Here is a 21,723-nt window from a genome sequence, read left to right as displayed (position 1 = left end):
GGTAGCAAGGGAATATTCCCTCCTGTTGACATAAGCATACCTGGACTAGAATATTAACCACTCTGAAACATGTAAAGAAATTAGTCCTTTTGTAAAGTGGTATACTTCTCACTTTACCTATTTCCTAGGAAATAACCAAAAACAAGTTTTTCTTCTTTTCCTTCTTTTTTTTTAAGGATACACATACATTAGTATGTATGTATATGTATGTTTATATATATACATGTATATACATTCATATTAAACATTTTCACATTAGTCATGTTGTGAAAGAAGCATCAGAAGAAACAGGGAAAATACCAGAAATAAAAAAAAAAACCAAAAAGCGAAAATAGTATGTTTTGATCTGCATTCAGACTCCATATTTCTTTCTCTGGATACAGAAAACTTTCCATCATGAGTCTTAGAATTGTGCTAAGTCTATCAAAGCTGGTCATCTCATAATGTTGCTGTTACTGTGTACAATGTTCTCTTGGTTCTGCTTACTTCACTCAGGATCAGTTCATGATCATCAGTTTCCATATTTTTCTGAAATCTGCCTACTCACTATTTCTTATAGAACAATAGTATACCTTTACATTCATTTCCACAATTTGTTTAGCTATCCCCCAGTTGATGGGCATCCCCCCAATTTCCAATTCTTTGCCATTGCAAAGAGAGCTGGTATAAACATTTTTGAACATGTGGGTCCTTTTCCCTTTTTAATGATTTCTTTGGGATACATACCTATAAGTGGTATTGCTGGATCAAAGAGTCTGCACAGTTTTATAACTCTTTGGGTTATATTCTCCAAATTACTCTCTTGAATGGTTAGAGCAGTTCACAACTCCACCAACAATGTGTTAATGTTAATTGGTTTTCTTTTAATTGGCTGAGTTTAGGAATCAAAATATGATATTTATTGAAGGTGTCTACTGCTCAATTTCTATTATCTTGAATATAGCTATATGATATTTTGTGCCTTTAAAGGTGTTTTAAAAACAGTTTAAAACATTTTAAAGATAATACAACAGCTAGAATATTGGACTTGGGAGTCAAGAAGACCTGAATTCAAATCTGACCACAGGTACTTACCTGTGTGACTCTGGACAAGTCTCTTAAAGACTTAAACTATTGCTTAATTTCCTCATCTGTAAAATGGGTACCAATAATGCCTACCTTCCAGGGTTGTTGTGAGGATTAATGAGACAATATATGTAAAGCTCTTAATCTTAAGTGCTATATAATCTTAAAGTGCTATATAAATTCTAGCCATTATTATTATCATCTTTAATGAGACTAGTCAGGCAATAAACATTTATTAAGTTCTACACTAGTCAGCTATTGTGTTAAGTAGGCATTAGGGATTATAAAGAAAAGTTCAATTCTTATTCTCAAGGAGTTCACCATTCAGTGGACAAGACCACAAACAAACAAGTAGGTATAAAGAAACTATACAGAGGATAAATTGGAAATAACAGGGAAAAAAGGCACTAGAAATAAGACTTCTTGTAGAAGGTGGGATTTTAGGTAGAACTTGAAGGAAGCCAGGGAAACCAGGAGGTAAAGATAAGGAAGGAGAATTCCATGTATCAGAGATAGCCAATGAAAATATCCAGACATGGAAAATGGAGTATCATTTTTAAAGAACATAAAGGAGTAAAAAGGATATGGGGGTGGGGTGGTATATTAATATAATGGAATATTATTATTCTATAAGAAATGATGAGTGAATTGATTTCAGAAAAGCCTGGAAAGACTTATATGAACTGATGCTAAGTGAAGTGAGGAGAACCAGAACACTGAACATAGTAATAGCAATATTGTATGGTGATCAACTATGATGAACTTAGCTCTTTTCAGCAATATAATGATCCAAGACAATTCCAAGACTCATGTTAAAAAATGTTATCCAAATACAGAAAAACAGCTAAATTGAAGCATACTCTTTTCACATTTTTTTGTTTTCCCCCTTTATTCTGTTTCTTCTTTCACATCACTAATGTGGAAATATGGTTAACATAATTTCACAAGTATAACATACATAGTTTGCTTGTCATCTTGAGAAGGGGGGAATAGGAGAGTGGGAGAAAAATTTGTAACTCAAAGTCTTTCAAAAATTAATGCTGAAAATTGCCTTTATATGTAGTTGAAAAAATAAAATACTATTAAATAAAAACTTTGAAAAGAGAGAATAATAAAACTCCCTTGGATCCAAAAAATGAAATAAAAATAAAGTTTGTCAATATTTGTCAGGGGAAAAAATACCTGGGGTTAAGAGAATATCAAAAAAAAAAAAAAAAGAGAGTGATTGAAAGTATTGAAGGTTGCAGAGAGGTCAAGAAAGATGAATATTGAGACAAGGTTATTGGATTTGGCAATTAAGAGATCATTGGTCTCTTGGAGAGAATAGTTTTGCTTAAATAATGAGGACCGAAGCCAGACTGTAAAGAGATAAGAGATACTTGAGAAGAGAGGAAATGGAGGTGCCTATTTATTCTTTATCATATATATATATATATATATATATATATATATATATATATATATATATGTAATATTTCATTAAATAGTCCTGATTACATTTAAAAATTTTAAACAATTATTTTAAAACTTTTTATTTCCAAATTCTCCTTCTTCCTTTTTCCCCTGCCTCCTTGGGAAGCAAAGCAATTTGATATCAATTATAATGAGGTCGTGCAAAATACATTTTCATATTAGTCATGTTGCAAAAGACAACACAAACAGATAAAATAAAAATAAGAAAGCAAAAAATGTATGTTCAAACTGCACTGAGAATTTAGCATATCTTTCTCTGAAGATTCATAGCAATACTGGGAAAATATTTTTACAGTCAAAGGTTCTGATAAAGGCCTCATTTCCAAAATATATAGAGAATTAACTCTAATTTATAAAAAATCAAGCCATTCTCCAATTGAAAAATGGTCAAAGGATATGAACAGACAATTCTCAGATGAAGAAATTGAAACTATTTCTAGTCATATGAAAAGATGCTCCAAGTCATTATTAATCAGAGAAATGCAAATTAAGACAACTCTAAGATACCACTACACACCTGTCAGATTGGCTAAGATGACAGGAAAAAATAATGATGATTGTTGGAGGGGATGTGGGAAAACTGGGACATTGATTCATTGTTGGTGGAGTTGTGAACGAATCCAACCATTTTGGAGAGTAGTTTGGAACTATGCTCAAAAAGTTATCAAACTGTGCATACCCTTTGATCCAGCAGTGTTACTACTGGGATTATATCCCAAAGAGATTATAAAGAAGGGAAAGGGACCTGTATGTGCACGAATGTTTGTGGCAGCCCTTTGTGTAGTGGCTAGAAACTGGAAACTGAATGGATGTCCATCAGTTGGAGAATGGCTGAATAAATTGTGGTATATGAAAATTATGGAATATTACTGTTCTGTAAGAAATGACCAACAGGATGATTTCAGAAAGGCCTGGAAAGACTTACACGAACTGATGCTAAGTGAAATGAGCAGGACCAGGAGATCATTATATACTTCAACAACAATACTAGATGATGACCAGTTCTGATGGATCAGGCCATCCTCAGCAACGAGATCAACCAAATCATTTCTAATGGAGCAGTAATGAACTGAACTAGCTATGCCCAGAAAAAGAACTCTGGGAGATGACTAAAAACCATTACATTGAATTCCCAATCCCTATATTTATGCACACCTGCATTTTTGATTTCCTTCACAAGCTAATTGTACAATAATTCAGAGTCTGATTCTTTTTGTACAGCAAAATAATGTTTTGGTCATGTATACTTATTATGTATCTAAGTTATATTTTAATATATTTAACATCTACTGGTCATCCTGCCATCTAGGGGAGGGGGTGGGGGGGGGTAAGAGGTGAAAAATTGGAACAAGAGGTTTGGCAATTGTTAATGCTGTAAAGTTACCCATGTATATATCCTGTAAATAAAAGGCTATTAAATAAAAAAAATAAAAAAATAAAAAAAAAAGAAGATTCATAGCATTTTTCATTTATAGGGCTCTTGGGATTTTCTTGGATAATTGTCTTGATCAAAGTAACCAATCTTTAGCAATTGATCATCCTTTAAAATATTGTTGTTACTATGTACAATGATTTCCTTGGTCTGCTCTCTTCACTTTGTACATAAACTTTCCCAGGTTTTTCTGAAAGTTTTTTCTGCATTTATTGATATAATCATATGGTTTATTATTATTGATATGGTACATTATGCTGATAATTTTCCTATTATTGAACCAATTCCTGCATTCCTGGTATAAATCCCACCTGGTCATAATGTTATATGGTTATAATCTCTTTGCCAATATTTTATTTAAATTTTTTCATTGATATTCAGTTGTTATGGAGTATTTAGAGTTTGAGCAGATCATTATCAGTCTTTTTTTGTGTCTAGCTGCAAATAAATGAATCATCATACATTTTAGATTGCTTTCAACTTAAAGGTTCAATGTGAAACAACTATTCTTTTTCTATAAGAAATTCCAACACTTTTATCTCAAGATACCAGTGCTCACATTTGATCACTTCTATCTTTTTCTTGTTTCATGCCCACTTTTAGGGGAAGATGGATTTAGACCACAAGGAAATATAGATAATACTCAGTTGTAATTAGAACATGAGGTATATGAGAGCTAAAAATATTCAAAATCACATATTTTGCATAGGTAAATGTTAGAGAGATTGATTTTTTTGGTTTATTCTAAGCTACTGGATCTGCCTCCGGTTTTCCATCTTAGCACCTTTGAGTTAGCAAGTGATGGATTTGGGGAATTGGTGTGATATATTCATGACCATGAGAAATGATTGAAATTCTCAAATCACATAGCCAGTAATAGAGTAGCCATATTAAAGAACAGGCTGAAAAACCCAGCTCAATACTCCTAAGTTTTTAGAGACATCATAACAATCATACATAATTTTGCTTTTGATGGCATTGCTGTTTTTAATGATCTTCTCCTTCAGTAAGTAGTCCATGTTTAAACTTCTGACCCTGAGGAAAAATGAAAGGAAAAGCCTTCTTGCCCTTTAGTCATTAAAGAAATATGAAAAATTAAATATTAAAGAAAATGGAGGCAGCTAAAAGGAGCCAGCTCTTTTGCTTCAGTTCTGTCTTGCTCTCTTGCTTATGCTGCTTTCAGGCTAAAATAATGGGCACATGGGTATCTTCTGAATGTTTTGAAAAGTTCAGCTGGGCAAAATGCTGCATTGTGGAGCCTTAAAGCTCTCTGATAATGCCCTATAAGTATTTTGTAGTTGATTCAATAAGTTTAAGCTAATCAATTTATGGCAAGTCTTTTTTGACTCCTTCAGTCTCTGGATCTCCCAAAATTATAGGCATTAGTGTTCTGCATACCTTGTACAATAATCAATAAGCATCAAAGGGAGATTTCTCACTGTTTAGATTAAATGGAAACATTTTGGCTTCTGTTCGTAAATTGTTCCATTTTCCTGAAGCTCTGTTTTCCCCCACTCCCAGTATCATTTGTATGTCAGTATATGGGGATCTGACTTAGTGCATCTTTTATGTTTGATTTGGTGCATTCTTTGACAGAAGCCAGTCCTAGTCCTTGAATATGTTAGCAAAGCACTTCAAAACATCCTCTTTGTCCTCCAAGGACATGAAAGCTTGTCAGCTGCCTCTGCTTCCCCCTACTTTAACAGCATCCAATGACCTATTGTGACTTCCAGCCTCTTGGTGCTTGTCATTCTGTTCTTTTAAAGGGAACTCACAGATTCTGAGCTGTCAGATCTATAAAGCAGCCCAGGAGCACCAGGGATCTTGTCTCCCATGACCATCTGCAGGATCTATCTTGTGACATACTCATGATGGGCAGTTGAGCCCTCCTAGCTTCCTTACCTGACTTAGTAAACAGAGACCCTTAACCCTCCTTGCCCCCTCATGATGGAAACTCAATTTTAAAAAGTTATTGAATGTGAATCCACAGTAATCCATCAATATAATTTAATAATCAGGGGAAGAAACTGAAGGCTGCTTTTTGGAGCAGTGGCTTCTCCATCAGCAGGCTTTCCTCATCGGCTTGAGAGACTAAAAGATCCAGCAAAAGAGAGTGACTGTTTTAATTTCACCTGGATCTGTAAATCGATACCCATGTATTATTCAGCCAGCACTTGCATTTCCCTGGGTAATAGTATAACACATGTAGTGTCAGGGTAGTTGGAAATTTGTCCTCATTAGTATGGCAAAGGACGCCTTTTTGCAGACATAAGCAAGCCAGCTTCCATATTTTCCTCGACTTGCTGTCACACATCTTGCAGAAAAAAAAAAAAAAAGTCATGTGTTGGGTACAAACCACGCATGTCAATGACAGAGGTCTTTGTGGGCTTAGATTTTATGAAATGCAGTGTGTGTGAGTAAAATTAGTAACTGCCATTCATGGTGAGTGGGGATTAGGACTGCAAATGCATCCTGCTTTATGGAAATCTGATTCTCAAATACAGATACTTAAAGACATAGAGAGTAGAGGTGATATTTTGTACAAAAGTGGCTAGAATATAGTGCAAGAGGGCATCTTGACCTATTCCTTTCCTTTGAGATAAAGCACCTGAAAGAGTCTATGGTAGTTTTGAACCCAGGCTCTCTGTCTCCAAATTCAGCATTGCTTCCATCATACTGCACCATCTACAAAAGGTTTACTTGATTTTTATTAAAATGGTTTGTTGGAAGATGGCATAGAGAACTAATGATCAACAGAGGATCTGAGGAGGGCAGAGAAATCTAAAACCCACATGTTAGAAAAGCAACTGCCAACTGAAAATAAACAGAAATGAAGGTGAACCATCTAGAAAAAATCAGGAGGAAAATAAGATTTGGTTTGGAAAAGTTGAATTTCTTTACTTCTTTTCAAGAATTTACCTATTGTATGTTGGTGAATAGGCTATGTGGAAAGAAGTCACAGGTATAAAGTTCAACATCACATACTACGGGACTGACAGATCAAACTCGAGCTAATTTTAACTGAGAGTTGGGACTTTGATTGGTGAGTATCTCCCAGGACCCTAGGACAGCCCTTGACTGGTGACAAGAGTTACTCATTTAATTTAGATAACCATCCCTGAATATGTGGACTTTCAGGTACTTGATTTGAAAATCTGAGGAAGGAAGAGGGAGGATATTGTAAACTATATTAGCTTTCCACCTTCTTTGTGCTACTTCTAAAACCTCCCTAACCTTTTATTTGGTCCTCATCTCTACTGATATATAAATAAGAAGTCTATATTGGAATACTTTCTTTGTTTTGTATATAGTATTTAATTTTTTTCCAATTATATGTAAAGATAGTTTTCAACATTTTTTTATAAAATTTTGAGTTCCAAATTTTTCTTCCTTCCCTTCTCTCTCCTGAAGACAACAAGCAATCTGAGATATGTTCAACATGATTGCACATGTATAACCTATTTCCATATTGGTCATGTTAAAGAAGAATCAGAACAAAAGAGGAAAATCATGAGAAAGAAAATACAAAATATAAAAAAGTGAAAAGAGTATTTTTGATCTGCCTTCAGACCTTTAAATAATAATATAATTATAATAGCTAGATTTATATAATATTTTAAAGTTTGTAAAGTAGTTCAAAATATTATCTCATTTTATCTTCATAACAACTCTTGGATGTAGGTGCTATTATTTTCTCCTTTTTACAAATGAGGAACCTGAGGCAGATGCAAACTAAGTCCAGGATCACACAGCTAGTAAGTGTCTAAGGCCAGATTAGAACTCAGGTATTTGAAGCTCTAGCTGTCAGGTGTCTATCCATCCAGATATTTAGCTACTTAGCAGAGCTTGAAGTGACTTCAATTATTCTCCAATCTAATTATCTTATTTTAAAGATTATAACATTGAGGCCCTGGGAAGAAAAATGACTGTCCAATGCCATACAACAAAATAGTGGCAAAGCCAGGGCTGGAACTTAACTCTCAGTCCAGTACTCTGTTACATCACATATAATCAGAAAATCTGAGGACAGGAAGGGACCTAAGTCATTCAGTGTGTCCCATGTTTGAGTAGGAATACCCACTGAAGCAAGTGATTTTCTAGCTTCTGCTTTAGACCTCTACTGATGAGGAGCCATGGCTCTTAAAGGAGCCATGACACTTTTGGACAATGTGTAATATGAGGAAGTTTTTCAATTTTTTGCTTTTCTTCAGTTTCTATTTTTTTTTTCTGATTTCTTACTTTTGTGATTTCTAGGTCAAACAAAAACAAGTTGAATTACTCTTCCACATATTAAACTTTTAAATAGTAGCTGATGATCATGTTTTACCAATGTTTTTTTCCAGATTAATTCTATTATATAATAGTTTCTAATCCATTCCTTCACCATTTTGTGCCCCACTCTGGATATATTGCAGTTTATCAGTTTCCTTTCCAAAACATAATCCAGAACTGAATATTAAGTTCCCATTGTAGTCTAACTCAAACAGGTTTTTAATGGGTTTTAAGTGACCTGCTAGGTCACTGTGTTTTTATTATTGCTGCCTAAAATATCACTGGATTTTGTAACTTCCAAGTTACACTGTAGCCCATATCAAAATCACTAATCCATCAAATTCCATAGGCATTTTTAAGTGAATTGTTGTTTAGCTACATCGTTTCCCATGCCACTCCTGTGCATTTGGTTTTTTTAACCCATTGTGTATTTGGATTCATTTCAATTAAATTTGCATTTTATTAGAATTGGCCCATAGATCTTGCTATTGACAATCTTTTTGGATCCTGAATATGTAGCCCAACATATTAATCATCCTTTCCAGCTCTATATTAGCCACAAAATTGATTACAAGTTATTCATGACTCAAGAGAAAAAAAAATAACAATAATAGAACCAAAAATAGTACTTCATGATATTTTTGTTGAGATTTTCTTCTTTTCACATCAATATATTAACTGTTATTCTTTACAATTCTCATTTCACTTAAGTAAAATATCTCAGTCCACATTTCTCCATTTTTTTCCCACATGGTTATCATAATATACTTTTAAAATGTCTTATGAAGTTTAGATAAACTAATTTTATTTCCACTATAGTGATCTTTGCAGAAAGAAAATAATTTGCATTCATATAAGTAGAATTTACATAGTTTTAAAGTTTGCAAATTCATTTGAACCTCACAATAACTCTGTGGAGTAAATGCTGTTATTATCTCCATTTTATTGGGAGCTATAAAGATTACATGACTTGTCCAGGTTCCCACAGAAAGTAAGTGTCTAGAGTGGAATCTGAACTTGTCTTGACTCCAAACTTATCAGTACTCTATTATACCACCTAACAAGTTATGAAATGTAGCTAGATTGATATGATGAGCCTCTGCTGAGTTGGAAGTGATCCTACTCGTTTTTCCAAATTTTCACAGACTATTTAAGTAGTCTAGAATTTTTAGGTAAAACTTGACATCCCATTGCTTTAAAAAAAAAAAAATCTGCCTTCTTAAGAATCCTTTTTGATCAATTAGGACATCTGCCCTACTCCAGTCAACCCTATGACATTTCTCTAGTTTTCAATGATTCTCCCCAGTCTTACCCTCTCTGCCCTAGTTTTATGATAGGAGCTCAGCAGTCATCTCTGAAGGAATTTTCAGTAAGTGGAGAAGCATTTCAGAAAGACTTCTTGACCTGAATTTACTGAAAACAACTTGTTGCTCTCTCATCTCCTGTCTTTGCTTTCATGGAATCATAGTAACTCAGAGTTGGAAGGAACCTCAAAAAACCTATAGAACTAAGCACTGTCTTTATAATATACCCAATAAACAGTCATTCATTCTTAGAGTGAACCTATCTAGTGAGGTTAACCTACTACCTCCTGAGGCATATCATTCTACTTTTATATAATTCTGTTGGAAAGTATTTTATGTTAAGCATAAATCTGCCTCTTTGAAACTTTCACCCATTGCTCCTACTTAAGCCATTTGGCAGCCGGACAAATTCTTATTTCTCTTTGACATGATAGCTCCCTAAGATAGGCAAAGATAGTTCTCTTTTTCCCACTGTCCCCTTTCCCCCTTCAAATTAAAGAAACTGTCAGTTTCTTCCACCATTCTGTGTGAATCATTCTGACATGAACTCAAATGGTCTTTGCCATTCCTAGTTCTCTTTTGTATGTACTCCAATGTCCTTGCTAAAACAAAGGTGCCCATAACTGAACATAGGCTGACTAGGACACAACATAGTACATGATTACCTCCAATGGTCTTGGACATTCTATGAATGAATTCCAAGATGCTTTTGTTGTTGCTGTTGTTGTTTGTATATCACATTGTATTCATATTTGTAACATCCCTCCTTTTAACTCACTATATTAAAATTTTACAAATATTTTTCTCCTTCCTACCCTTTACCTCATTGGGAAGAAAAAAAATGAATTTCTTGTAACAAAGATTTATATTCAAGCAAAACATATTTATTCAATGGCTGTATATGAAATTATAGATGTTTCAGTCTTTCCTCTAAATCCTTCACTTTTTTATAATGGATAGTTTCTTATCAGTTCTCTAGAATCATGAATGTTCTTGTTCTCATAATTATCGAATCATAGTTTCCAGATCATAATTCCCCTAGTTTTTAAAGTTGTTTGTATTTACAATGTTGTTGTTGTTATATACAATACCATCTTGAATTGGAAATTTCTTCCACAGATTAGGGAAGCTGGAAAAGACTTAGGTAGTCTTGTACATAAACTAGAATCTCCCCAAAACACAGCAAATGAATAGTAGATTCACTCAATCAGTAAATATTTAATGAGTGCCTATTATGTGCCAAGTAACACAGTACTTGTATCTTGGTGTGTAGGAACAAAAGTAAAAAGTAAAACAGTCTTAAGTGCCTAAGTACCTGAGAAGTTTTGGAAGATATAATGTTCGTATATTTGTTTGTATGTGTGTATATATATATATATAATATATGATATATAATATAATATATATAATAGGTATATGTGTGTATGTAAAATACATATGATTTTTTTTTCCATAAATCAGTTAAAAGATAGTTTGGCTTTGACAGTGCTAAGAGATAGGAGGATTGATTAGGAAGGCTTCATGAAGATAATAGCATTTGAACTAAAACTTTTAGTTTCCTAAAGGAAAGTAGGGATTTATAGATGTGGAATTGAGGAGAGACTTAATTCCAGAAGAAAAGGAAAATCAATGCAAAGACACAAAGATGGAAGATTGAATGTCATGAATGGAGGAAATAATAAGGCCAATTTGGTTGAATACATGTGAGGGGGAGTGATATGTAGATTACAAAGGTAGTCTTCATCAGTACAAGCCAGTAAAAGCAACTAAATCCTGAAGTTCAGTGAAAATTAGCAATAAAACATTGAACTCTAAGAGAAGAAACTTGGGACAGTGAAAGATCAGAACCCAACTCTCATATAAAAATAGCCAGTCACAAAAAGTCAGAAAAAAATGAACAAGAACAACAACAGGAAAAAAAGAATTTGACTATGAAAATTATTATTGTGACAGGGAGGATTTAAGGCATAAACTTAGAAAAGGACTGTAGTGTCAAAATGGCTACATGGGAAGACTCAAACCAAAATGTAATTTGGTCTCAGGACCCAAAAGAATTCTTGGAAAAGCTTTAAAAAGACTTTAAAAAAGCAAATTAGTAAAGTAGAAGAAAAATTGAGAAAATGTATGAGAATAATGCAAGAGAATCAGGAAAAAGGGGCATGAGCATAGGGAAAAATATACAAAAATTTACTGAGGCAGATAACTCTCTAAAAATTAGAAATGGACAAATATAAAAGGAAATACAAAAGTTCACTGAAGAAAATAATTTCTTAAAAATCAGAATTGAGCAAATGGAAACTAATGACTCTATGAGACATCAAGATACAATAAAACAAAACCAAAAAAAAAAAAAAAGCAATAGAAAAAATGAAATTTCTTATTGGAAAAACAAGTTAAATAGAAAGTAGATCCAGGAAAGATAAGAAAAAAATTATTAAATTACTTGAAAGCTATGTTCAGAAAAAAGCCTGGGCATTTTTTTCAAGAAATAATCAAAGAAAACTGCCCTGATATATTAGAACCAAAGGACAATATAAAAACTGAAAGAATCCAACAATAACCACTTGAAAATACTCCCAAAATGAAAACTCCCGAGAACATCATAGCCAAATTCCAGAGCTCACAGATCAAGGAGAAAGTACTGCAAGCAGCCAAAAAGAAACAATTTAAATATTATAGGACTATATTCAAGATATCTTATTCAAGAAATCTGAAGATGGCAAGAGGGAACATCGATTTGCTGGAAGCAGGAAGAATTTGATGCAGAAGAGAAAGAGAAGGTTTACTGACACTTATGGCTAAGAAACTGATATGAACCCAGTCTATACATCTGAAGGAGCTGAATTTGTAAAGGAAGCTCTTCCCTATGCTTCAAGGAATAGTGATGTGCCTAAGGAAAATTATTTAGTTATCTAGTTGGGATTGATACCAATAATCTGACTTCCCTTCACACAATCCAGGATGTAATAGGAAAAATGTTGATGCTTGTCAAACGCACTATTATTCATTTCTGGTGATTCATAAGGTCAAAAATATTACTTTAAAAAGTGAACAAGCATTTATTACATGGCAGCCCCTGGATATAAAAATGTCAAAAGACCATACCTGCTCTGAAGGAACTCATAGATTAATAGGAATTTTAAGAATAAATTTAAAAACATGACTAAAGGTTAAGTAACCTTGAATAAGTTGAAGATCTTGCGTCAAAGGTGGCATTTTAATAACTGTTGCTAACTGAAGGCAAAGATCTGAGAAGAAAGAGACCGATTTATGAAGTTAAGAGCCTGTGAAGATTAAATCTGAGAATAGGATTTGGATTTCTAGACCATGTCTTAAAATATAGAAATGATGGGGTTCTGGTCTGAGACAGCACAAACTTAATATGGGCTGATTAGAATTATTTACTTAGTTTTAAAAAATCTAGCCAAAGAGCTTTTAAAATAACAGCAAAAGAAAAGGAAGAATACTGTCTTGATCTCTTTACCTCATCAAACTACTCATCACAGAGTACTTACAGTGTGGGAAGAACAATGGAAACTCTTAAAATTTTTTGGGGAAAAAAAATCCAAGAAAGAAAAAAGAAATAAAACCTCTGACTGGGGATATCCTATTGCACAAATGATCAAGGTATGGATAACAAACTAACACAAAAGGCAAATTTGATCTCATAGCCATCTAAAAGGTTTGGTGTTGATATTCTGATGGTAACATGGCCCTGGTAGGTTAAGGGATATTGCTCTTTAAAAACTTGTTTCCAAAAGAACTCTGGGAAATGAATATGAACCACTACATAGAATTCCCAATCCCTCTATTTTTTTCCCACCTGCATCTTTAATTTCCTTCATAGATTAATTGTACACTATTTTAAAGTCTGATTCTTTTTGTACAGCAAGATAACTGTATGGACATTTATACATATATTGTATTTGTTATATTCTAACATATAACATGTATTGGTCAACCTGCCATCTGGGGGAGACAGTGGGGAGAAAGAGGGGAAAAGTTAGAACAAAAGGTTTTGCAATTGTCAATGCTAAAAAATTACCCATGCATATATCTTAGAAATAAAAAGCTATAATAAAAAAATAAAATAAAATAAAAAAAAACTTGTTCCTATGAGGAAATTCAGGTACCAGGGAAAGCAAAAGCAGCATAGAAGAAAGGGAGGAAAGATGGAGAAAATATTTTGATGAGAATGAACAGAAGAGATATTGCCATTATATATTATACAGCAAACCACAGGGATAGTCAGAGGAAATATTTAGGTGTGAAAAACTGAACATAAGCTTAGCATTGAATTATAATAGCAATGATGAGAAACTTCAATTAGTCAGACATGCTGAAGTTCTCTGTCTGTATGTATATCTGTCTCTTATACACACACAATCGGAGGAGCTAATAATTTTGACTTTAATGATATTTTCAAACTTCAGAAAGATGGAGAAATCAACAAAAGGACATTTATTCTGAATATGATATTAATTTTAGAGGGATAAATATGAAATCCCACATTTGGGTTCAAGAAATCACTTTCACAAATACAAAGGACACTATAGAATAAATAGTCACAAGTTCGTTTTTAAAATATCTGGAGGTTGTAGCGGACTTCGTCAATATGAACCAATGGTGTCACATAGCCATCAAGAAAGGATATGCAGTCTGCCTTATGTTGTTCAAATATGTTACCATATTTGAGGAATGACTTCAATTGCTTTAGAGAGCATTCAGAGGAGAATAGCAAAGATGGTTAAAGGTCTTTAACTTGTGGCATATGGAAATCATTTAAAGGAATTGGACCTGTTTAGCTTAAAGAAGAGAAGCTTTAGAGCAGAACGTGATAACTGTTTTCATAAATTTGAAGGGCTGGCACATGGAAATGAGATTAATCTTGTTTTGAGTACCTGAAAAAAGAACTCATAGCAATATATGGAAATTACAGAGAAGTAAACCTGGACTGTCTAGGGAAAAAAGATTTCTAAATAGAGCCATCACGAAGAGGAATGTCCCACCTGAGGATTCTTCCATAGAGATCTTTAAGAGAAAGCTAGATGAGTGCTTGGATTTGGTGTCTTATAAAGGGAATTATTGTTCAGATATAAGTTCAACTAAATGATTTTTGAGATCCTTTCCTAACTCTGAGACCTCTGAGTGTGATGTATTATTTATTTAAATATGAAGTATATACAAATGAGTCAGATTCTGATCTGTTTCCATTTAGCCAGGGTTCTCATCTTGAATTATCAACTGCCTACTGGATATTTCTACCATATCTCAAACTCAAAAATTCCAAAACCAAACTCATTTCCCTCCATCCTCCTGTCTTAAATTTGTGATTATCTTAACTGCCCTTTTCTGAATACATTGTTATTCTGCTCTCCACTCAGGGAATCACTGAAAGATTGGTTGTGAGAAGAATTATGATGTAATTGGAGCATCATTAAAGCTTACCTTCACCTCAATGTGAAGGGTTGATTAGAATTAGGACAAGGTATATAGTTATATTTCTCCCAAGAAAAGGTACTTTCTCCCTTATAATCTTTTTGCTCTTATACTTTTCAGGTACTAATTGTATTATTATTTTTTTTGTGTGTGTGCTTCTCTTATACTAGATGGTATATGCTTTGAAGGCATGGGTTACATGTATTATTTTAGGAATCTACATTGCCCAGTACAGTGTTATTCATAGAGTTAGTAGTGAATAACTATTTGTGGAATGCAATTAAAGAAACGTACTTTGAATACTTGGCTATGTTTGAAGTATATTCTTCCTTTATTAACTTGTTGCACTGGTTGACTTGAAACATCTCTTTGACATTATACTCATGCTAATAATAGATTCTGGTATCTCTGTGTGAACAGGACCACCTATGTGTTACTTGATTCTAGAACCAAGATGTCACATTTATTTTCTGACATAGACAGTCATAGAAATGCCTATCGAGGAGACCTGACTTTTGATACTTACACAACTTTGCCAAGACCCTCAATTATTTTGGAGGTATAAATCTTTGAAGAGATTCTGGATGAGTTATCTTTTGGCACCATGAGAGTTGATGAGTGCCTTTCTGCCATGTGTTCAGTAGCTTCAGTTCAGTTAGGTGCCATAACTGACACAACCTTTGATCTTTTAAAAAGAGGGCAGCCATTGCTCCAGCATTTGATAGGAGAAAGAGCCCCTGGTGATAATAACACAGGGAGAGGGATTTAGAGTATTATCTAAGCCAAAAAGTTGGTTGTCTCATGGTTTGTGGAGATGATTCTTTAAGACTCAAGATAAGTTTTTTTTTTTAAGACAACATAACTAATAGATCAAAGTATTTATCCCTGCTGAATTGTAAACTAAGTATGTGATAGCATTTCATATGGTTTATAGTCTCAATTTTATTTGGATTTTTCTCATCACTCAAGCACAATGCTTTGGAAGGGATAACAGAAGCCTGGAATTCTATCTTTGACAGTGATGACAGGATCATAGACTTTTAGATTTGGAGGGCATCTTATTCATCCAGAAAGTACTTGATGCTTGAATTCTCTGTATCCTGTTCTCAATGTTTTTTTTCCTTGACTTTTGATAGAACACCTCAGTGATAGGGAGTTCATTATCTTTCCCTTATTTGAATGCTTCTAATTTTGAGGAAGTCTTCCTTTATAATGGACTAATGTTTGGCTTCCCAGGATATTAAATTTGTAGGTAACACAAAGATAGAAATGGCTGCTAATATGTTAGATTAAAAATTATTTTAATAAACTAGAACATTGTGCTAAATCTAATAGCATTAATTTTTAAAGGGATATGTAAAATCCTTACCTTAAATATAAAAAAATTTACCTTCATAAATCTTATGTAGGGTGAATGTAGATACTCAATGTTTTGTTTAAAAAAAAAATATTTGGGCTTTGTTCTAGTAGGTTGGGAGCTCAATTCCTGAATACTACATTTTATGGAAGATGATGTTAAAATTGTAGAATAAAAAGTCAGCAACTTTACCTTTGTTTCCTGAAAGCCTCGGCTACATTGATCTAAAACTATGCCAAATTGAGTTCTGAGTTGGAAGAATAGAGAAAATTATTTCATATAAATGAGGTACTTGAAGAAGCGTGTATACATTAAAGGAGAAAATTAAGGAAAGCAGAAAATACTTGAATCTCACTCTCCTATGAACTGGTTAAAGTTGGGGAGAATACACATACACAGTACAGAAACTCACTTTGCCCTGCAGGAGAGTAAGAGGGAAAGAGATTAAAAGAAAGAAAAGAAGAATTAATAGAGGGGATTGATTAATAGAGGCATCCATCAAAAGCAAAATTGACTCAAGAAAAATACAGAGTAAAAAAACAGATGGATAAATATAGAGAATTGGATGGAGGAGAATTCACAGTTAGCAATCATAACTGTGAATGTGAGTGGGATGAACTCACCCACAAAAAGAAAGAAAATAGCAGAATAGATTAGAAAACAGAATCCAACAATATGCAGTTTCTTGTAAACACTTGTACATACTTGAAAACAGAATGTCACACATAGCATTAAAATAAGGGGTTTTATTAGACTCTATTATGTTTCAGCTGAAATAGTAAAAGCACTACATTTTATGACACATAGTTGTGATAATGTAATTCATTAGTTTTTAGTTCTTCCCTCTTAGGTCAAGCACAACCCTTCAAGTATTTAAAAGTATTTTAAGTATCTGTAGCTCCTATAAGAATGTGTGTTTGAAATGCTTACTAGTATCATCATCTTAATGGAATGTATTATACACATCTTTGGGTGTGTTTCAAGTTGTTGATAACCCAGTCCGAAGTTTAGACATAGCATTAATTTGATATAGTGGAAAACAATTTGAACATTGGCTTAGGAAACCTGGATTTGAATTTCAGTTCTGACACTTTCTAGTTTTATGACTGTGGATAAACCATTTACTACTTTGAATCTCAGTTTCCTCATGTAAAATGTAGGTGATTTTTGTACTATCTACCTCAAAGGATTGCTGTGAAAAAGTAAGTTATAATTTGTATAATAGACTGTTGATTTAATTTAAACTTGTTATCTACTAAAATCTTCAAGTATATTTGTGTAAATTGTTATCTGGTTCCAGGTTTTTAGTCTTTTGCTTGTGCAGTTTAATTTTTTAACTGAAATCTAAATGTTTACATTTATTTTGAGGCAGCTAGGATATGGATAGAGTGCTGAGCCTGCAGTCAGGAAAAACTAAATTCATTTCTGACTTCAGATAGTTAGTAGCTGTGTGACCTTGGAAAGTTACTTAACTTCTGTCAGCCTCAGTTTTTTCAGCAATAAAATGGGGATTAAAAGCCCTACTTCTCAGTAGGCACATAATCACTACTTACTAAATTTTTGTCTTATTATAATTTATTGCCTGAGTCAAGTTAAATGGAATTTATCCCTTGGCTTAGATTACTAAAGTTCATCATCTGTCCTTAAGTATTCACTTGGGTGAAGTTCTTGTATGATTTGGTTCTTCATGAATGGCTTAAGGAGAGCCAATCATTACCCTGCTGGAAATCAGTTTTGTTCTGGTTAATTAGGGATTAACCTTGTTTTGTTTTGTCATGAACACCTTTGGCAATCTGATAAATTCTATGGTCTTCTCAGAATCATGTTTTCAAATGTATTAAGTATTCAGGATTGCAAAATAAGCCAATTATTTTGAAATACAATTATAATAAAATGTTAAAAAGAAAAAAGTCCACAGACCCCAAGTTAAGAAGTACTCTAATGAACCATTGCATTTCTCCTCTAAAAGATTGCATTATTGGAGTTCCATATTCTTTTGGAAAAGGATTCCTTATCTATTCAGCAGAATCAGTAGTGACTCCATCCACAGATGTGCCAAGGTGGCAAAACTACAAATATCAACAATATTATTAAAAATCATTACGCATGAAACTATAAACTCTGGAAATGATGCTTTTGAAAGCAAAAAAAGAAAAGAAACGGTGAGAAAAAAAGGCTTAGTCGAAGCTTTAATAAATAATTATTTTGTATATCATGAAGGCAGAGGGATCTCTAACTGTAAGACTGCAGTGTTTTTATTTTTACTTCATGCATATTGCTATGGTTGAGAAAATATTTACCAAAATGGTTTGTTACCCTAATATACATATTTATGGTTTATTTGAAAGTGAATTTTTTGGTGGATTATTAATTTTTCAATAGTATACACTTTTGTATACTTTTTTGTGGTGGTATACTTTTGTTCTTTTTTTGGTAATCTATGATCCAGATTTCTGCTGAGTATGAAGTTGCTAAAATAGTAATGCAAGTGACAAACTGTGTTAAAAAGTTACTAATTCATAGAGGTGCATAACAGACTAGTAACAAACATTTTTCTTTTTTTGCAGAGCTAACTTGTCTTCTGTGTATTATAAAATTTATTGTTGCTTCTTCTTCTTCCCAATTTTTCCTTAAAGTCAAAATGACACCTATTTTATGTGAATTTTTTTTTCTTCTTTCCATACTTATCAAGTTTATTCTTATTAAACTGATTCTGCCTTTTTGTTCTTATTAGTTGATTTACCCAATATTCTAACCTGTCATTTTTTTTGGGGGGGGGGGGGCGGGGAATCTAGTTTCATTGTACTGACTATAATATCCCTTCCAGTTCTATGTCACCTGAATATTTTGATAACGATACAATTCATGTCTTAAAATTAATGGAATATGTTGAAAAGAACAGTACCAAGAGATCAGATTGATAGCATATTCAAATCTTGCTAGTGAATGAATGATTTAAGTAGTTCTGAATCCTATTAATTGTATTATCATTCATCTCACCTCTTTCCAGATTTTCCACAGCGATATTGGGAAAGCCTGTTAAAAACCTTGATGGAATCCAGGTTTTCATAACTGGGTGATTTTTTGACCTATCGATCTAGAAATTCTTCAAAAAAAAAAAAAAGAAAAAGAAATGAGAAGTTAGTCTGAAGTGACTTGTTCTTGTTGAACTCCTGCTGATTTTTTTTTCAATGACCATTTTCAATGGTCATTTTCAATCATAGTCAATGACCATCATTTTCAATGATATTCAATGACTATGTTTAAGTGAATGCTGACTACACTCACTACTCTTTTTAACAGCAGCTTGTAAGAGTGACAAGTATGTAGCAAATATCTTGTAAGTCCCTTTAATGAATTTATTAACACATTAATCTTATTTTTTTGAAGCTTTTGCATTTGGACCTTTCATAGAGGAAATGAATACCATAAATTGACCTCTCACCTTGTGGTTTACCTGAGGCTAACCTTACCAGTGATTGGCAAACAGTAGTTAGAGTTCATTAAATAAATTGATGACCATCTTAAAGCAGACTAGAATGCATTTAACATGTATACATCACTTTATATCTCTAAGCTGATTTAGCATGTTCATTTTCATGCACCAGGCAATGATGATGCAAGGTTCCCGATTTATCATTTATGAAAGAGAAAGATACTGTGTATTATTCTCTGAGATAGAATCATTATATAGCTATTCCCCCCAAAAGGCAAAAAAAATAGGACACCATGAAGGAAAGGTACAAAGAGTTGGAAACATGGGATTAGTCTCCACATCATTTTCTTGCAAATATAAAAATGATGATTTTCTAAATGAGAAGTTGTATGGAGTGCCTTGGGGATGCAGCATGTCAGAAGACTGCTCATATTGCTCTCTCTGAGTCTTGAGGACATTTAATCAAGCAATAAAGTGACTGATAAGGTTTAACTTGTATTCATTCTATCTTGACTTTGCTTTAGATTAATTCTTAATTGTTTTCAAGTAGGTTCATGTACTTACTATTTTCCCTTCCCCCATTCCCCAGGTTAAGCCTCTCAGGATTGAGAGACTATATCTCTTTTTTATTAAATATTATATTAATTATTTTTCTGCATCACTTTTACTTCCCAATCTCATTGACTCCCTCCCCATAACAAAGAAATGTTATGCTAAATAAAATGACTCAGTAATTGTGTCTGACAAGCATTCTTCATTCATCTTCATTTGCCTTTCTATCAAAAGAAACATATTTTATTAATCCTCTGGAGTCATGATTTGTCATTATATTCATTTTTAATATTACTTTTCTTTAGGTTATTGTAGGTATGTTGTATATTATATTTGGTTCTATTTCCTTCACTATATCTCAGTTTGGATAAATCATCTCAAAGGTCTCTGAATTATTCATAGCAGTTCATTTCTGGCCTGGCTGCACTCCTGACTCCCTCAGCTGTACTATTTTCTACCCCAGCTGCCTTCTCAAGCTAAAGATGTGCTCCTGAAGCCACCTCCTTCAATTAGCAAGTTCCTGTCCTGAATCTACATTTGAAGATATGCCAAAATTAGCCATGCGGTTTTCTAATCTATCTCTAATCTTTCCCACCCCCTACCCTTCACCTCCTTTTTAGGTGTTGGCTTCCTATAGTGTAAGCTCCTCTAGCTTAGGGCCTACTTTCCTTTTTTTCTTTGTATTTGTTTTGCACATAGTAAGTATTTATTAAATGTTTTATCTATCTATCACATTTTTGTGGCATAATGCTATCCCAGTATATTATTATAACATAATCAGAGCAATTGCTAAACAAATCAGTAAATGTCTCATTTTTGTTATTTATCCATGTAACTATATATATCACAAATAATAGGCCATCCTCTGCTTTGTTGAAATAGATGTTTAGAGAAGTTAAAACTTTAAAGTTTCAAAATTCCTTTCTTTTGAGCATATGCTTCCCTATCATTTCTTTCTTTTCACTTTCTTTTTCTTCTATTTATCATTTCTGAACTCCTTTCTCCTTCAATTATAATTGTGATTTCTGCTGACAAAATGTTTACAGAATCTCATCTTTGTTTGAGACATAATGTAATCTCCTATTTCAATCAATGATACTCTGTCAAACCCCTAGTTATTTTCTTAATTTTTATTGATTTGAAAAAATAGAGAATCAATAATAAATATTCTTGGAAGTTCTGATGCCAAGAGTTGTTTGCGTGGACTTGGAGAACTGATTTGCCCCAGCTGGGTCCCAATGTCAGGGGAAGGTTATTGGTGTTGCATAAGAATGACTCATTAGCTTGCCATGATAAGGTAAAAGTTTATTGTAAGTGTTGAGATAATGTCAGTAGCACATTTTATTTTTAGATTTTTTTTTTTACTCACCATAAAGATTTTATTCAAGCTCAA

The 21,723-nt window shown here is 33.2% G+C and overlaps 1 protein-coding gene across 1 annotated transcript in view; it reads left to right on the top strand.

Annotated features, from left to right (window-relative positions):
- The window catches only part of TMEM163 (transmembrane protein 163), a 284,123-nt gene that overhangs the window by 237,050 nt on the left and 25,350 nt on the right, over positions 1 to 21,723 (top strand). The window lies entirely within an intron of this gene.

Source organism: Sarcophilus harrisii, chromosome 3 (assembly GCF_902635505.1).
Source record: "Sarcophilus harrisii chromosome 3, mSarHar1.11, whole genome shotgun sequence".
Taxonomy (NCBI): Eukaryota; Metazoa; Chordata; class Mammalia; order Dasyuromorphia; family Dasyuridae; genus Sarcophilus; species Sarcophilus harrisii.
Note: the sequence above shows the minus strand (reverse complement) of the source record. Positions and strands in the feature narration are given on the sequence as shown.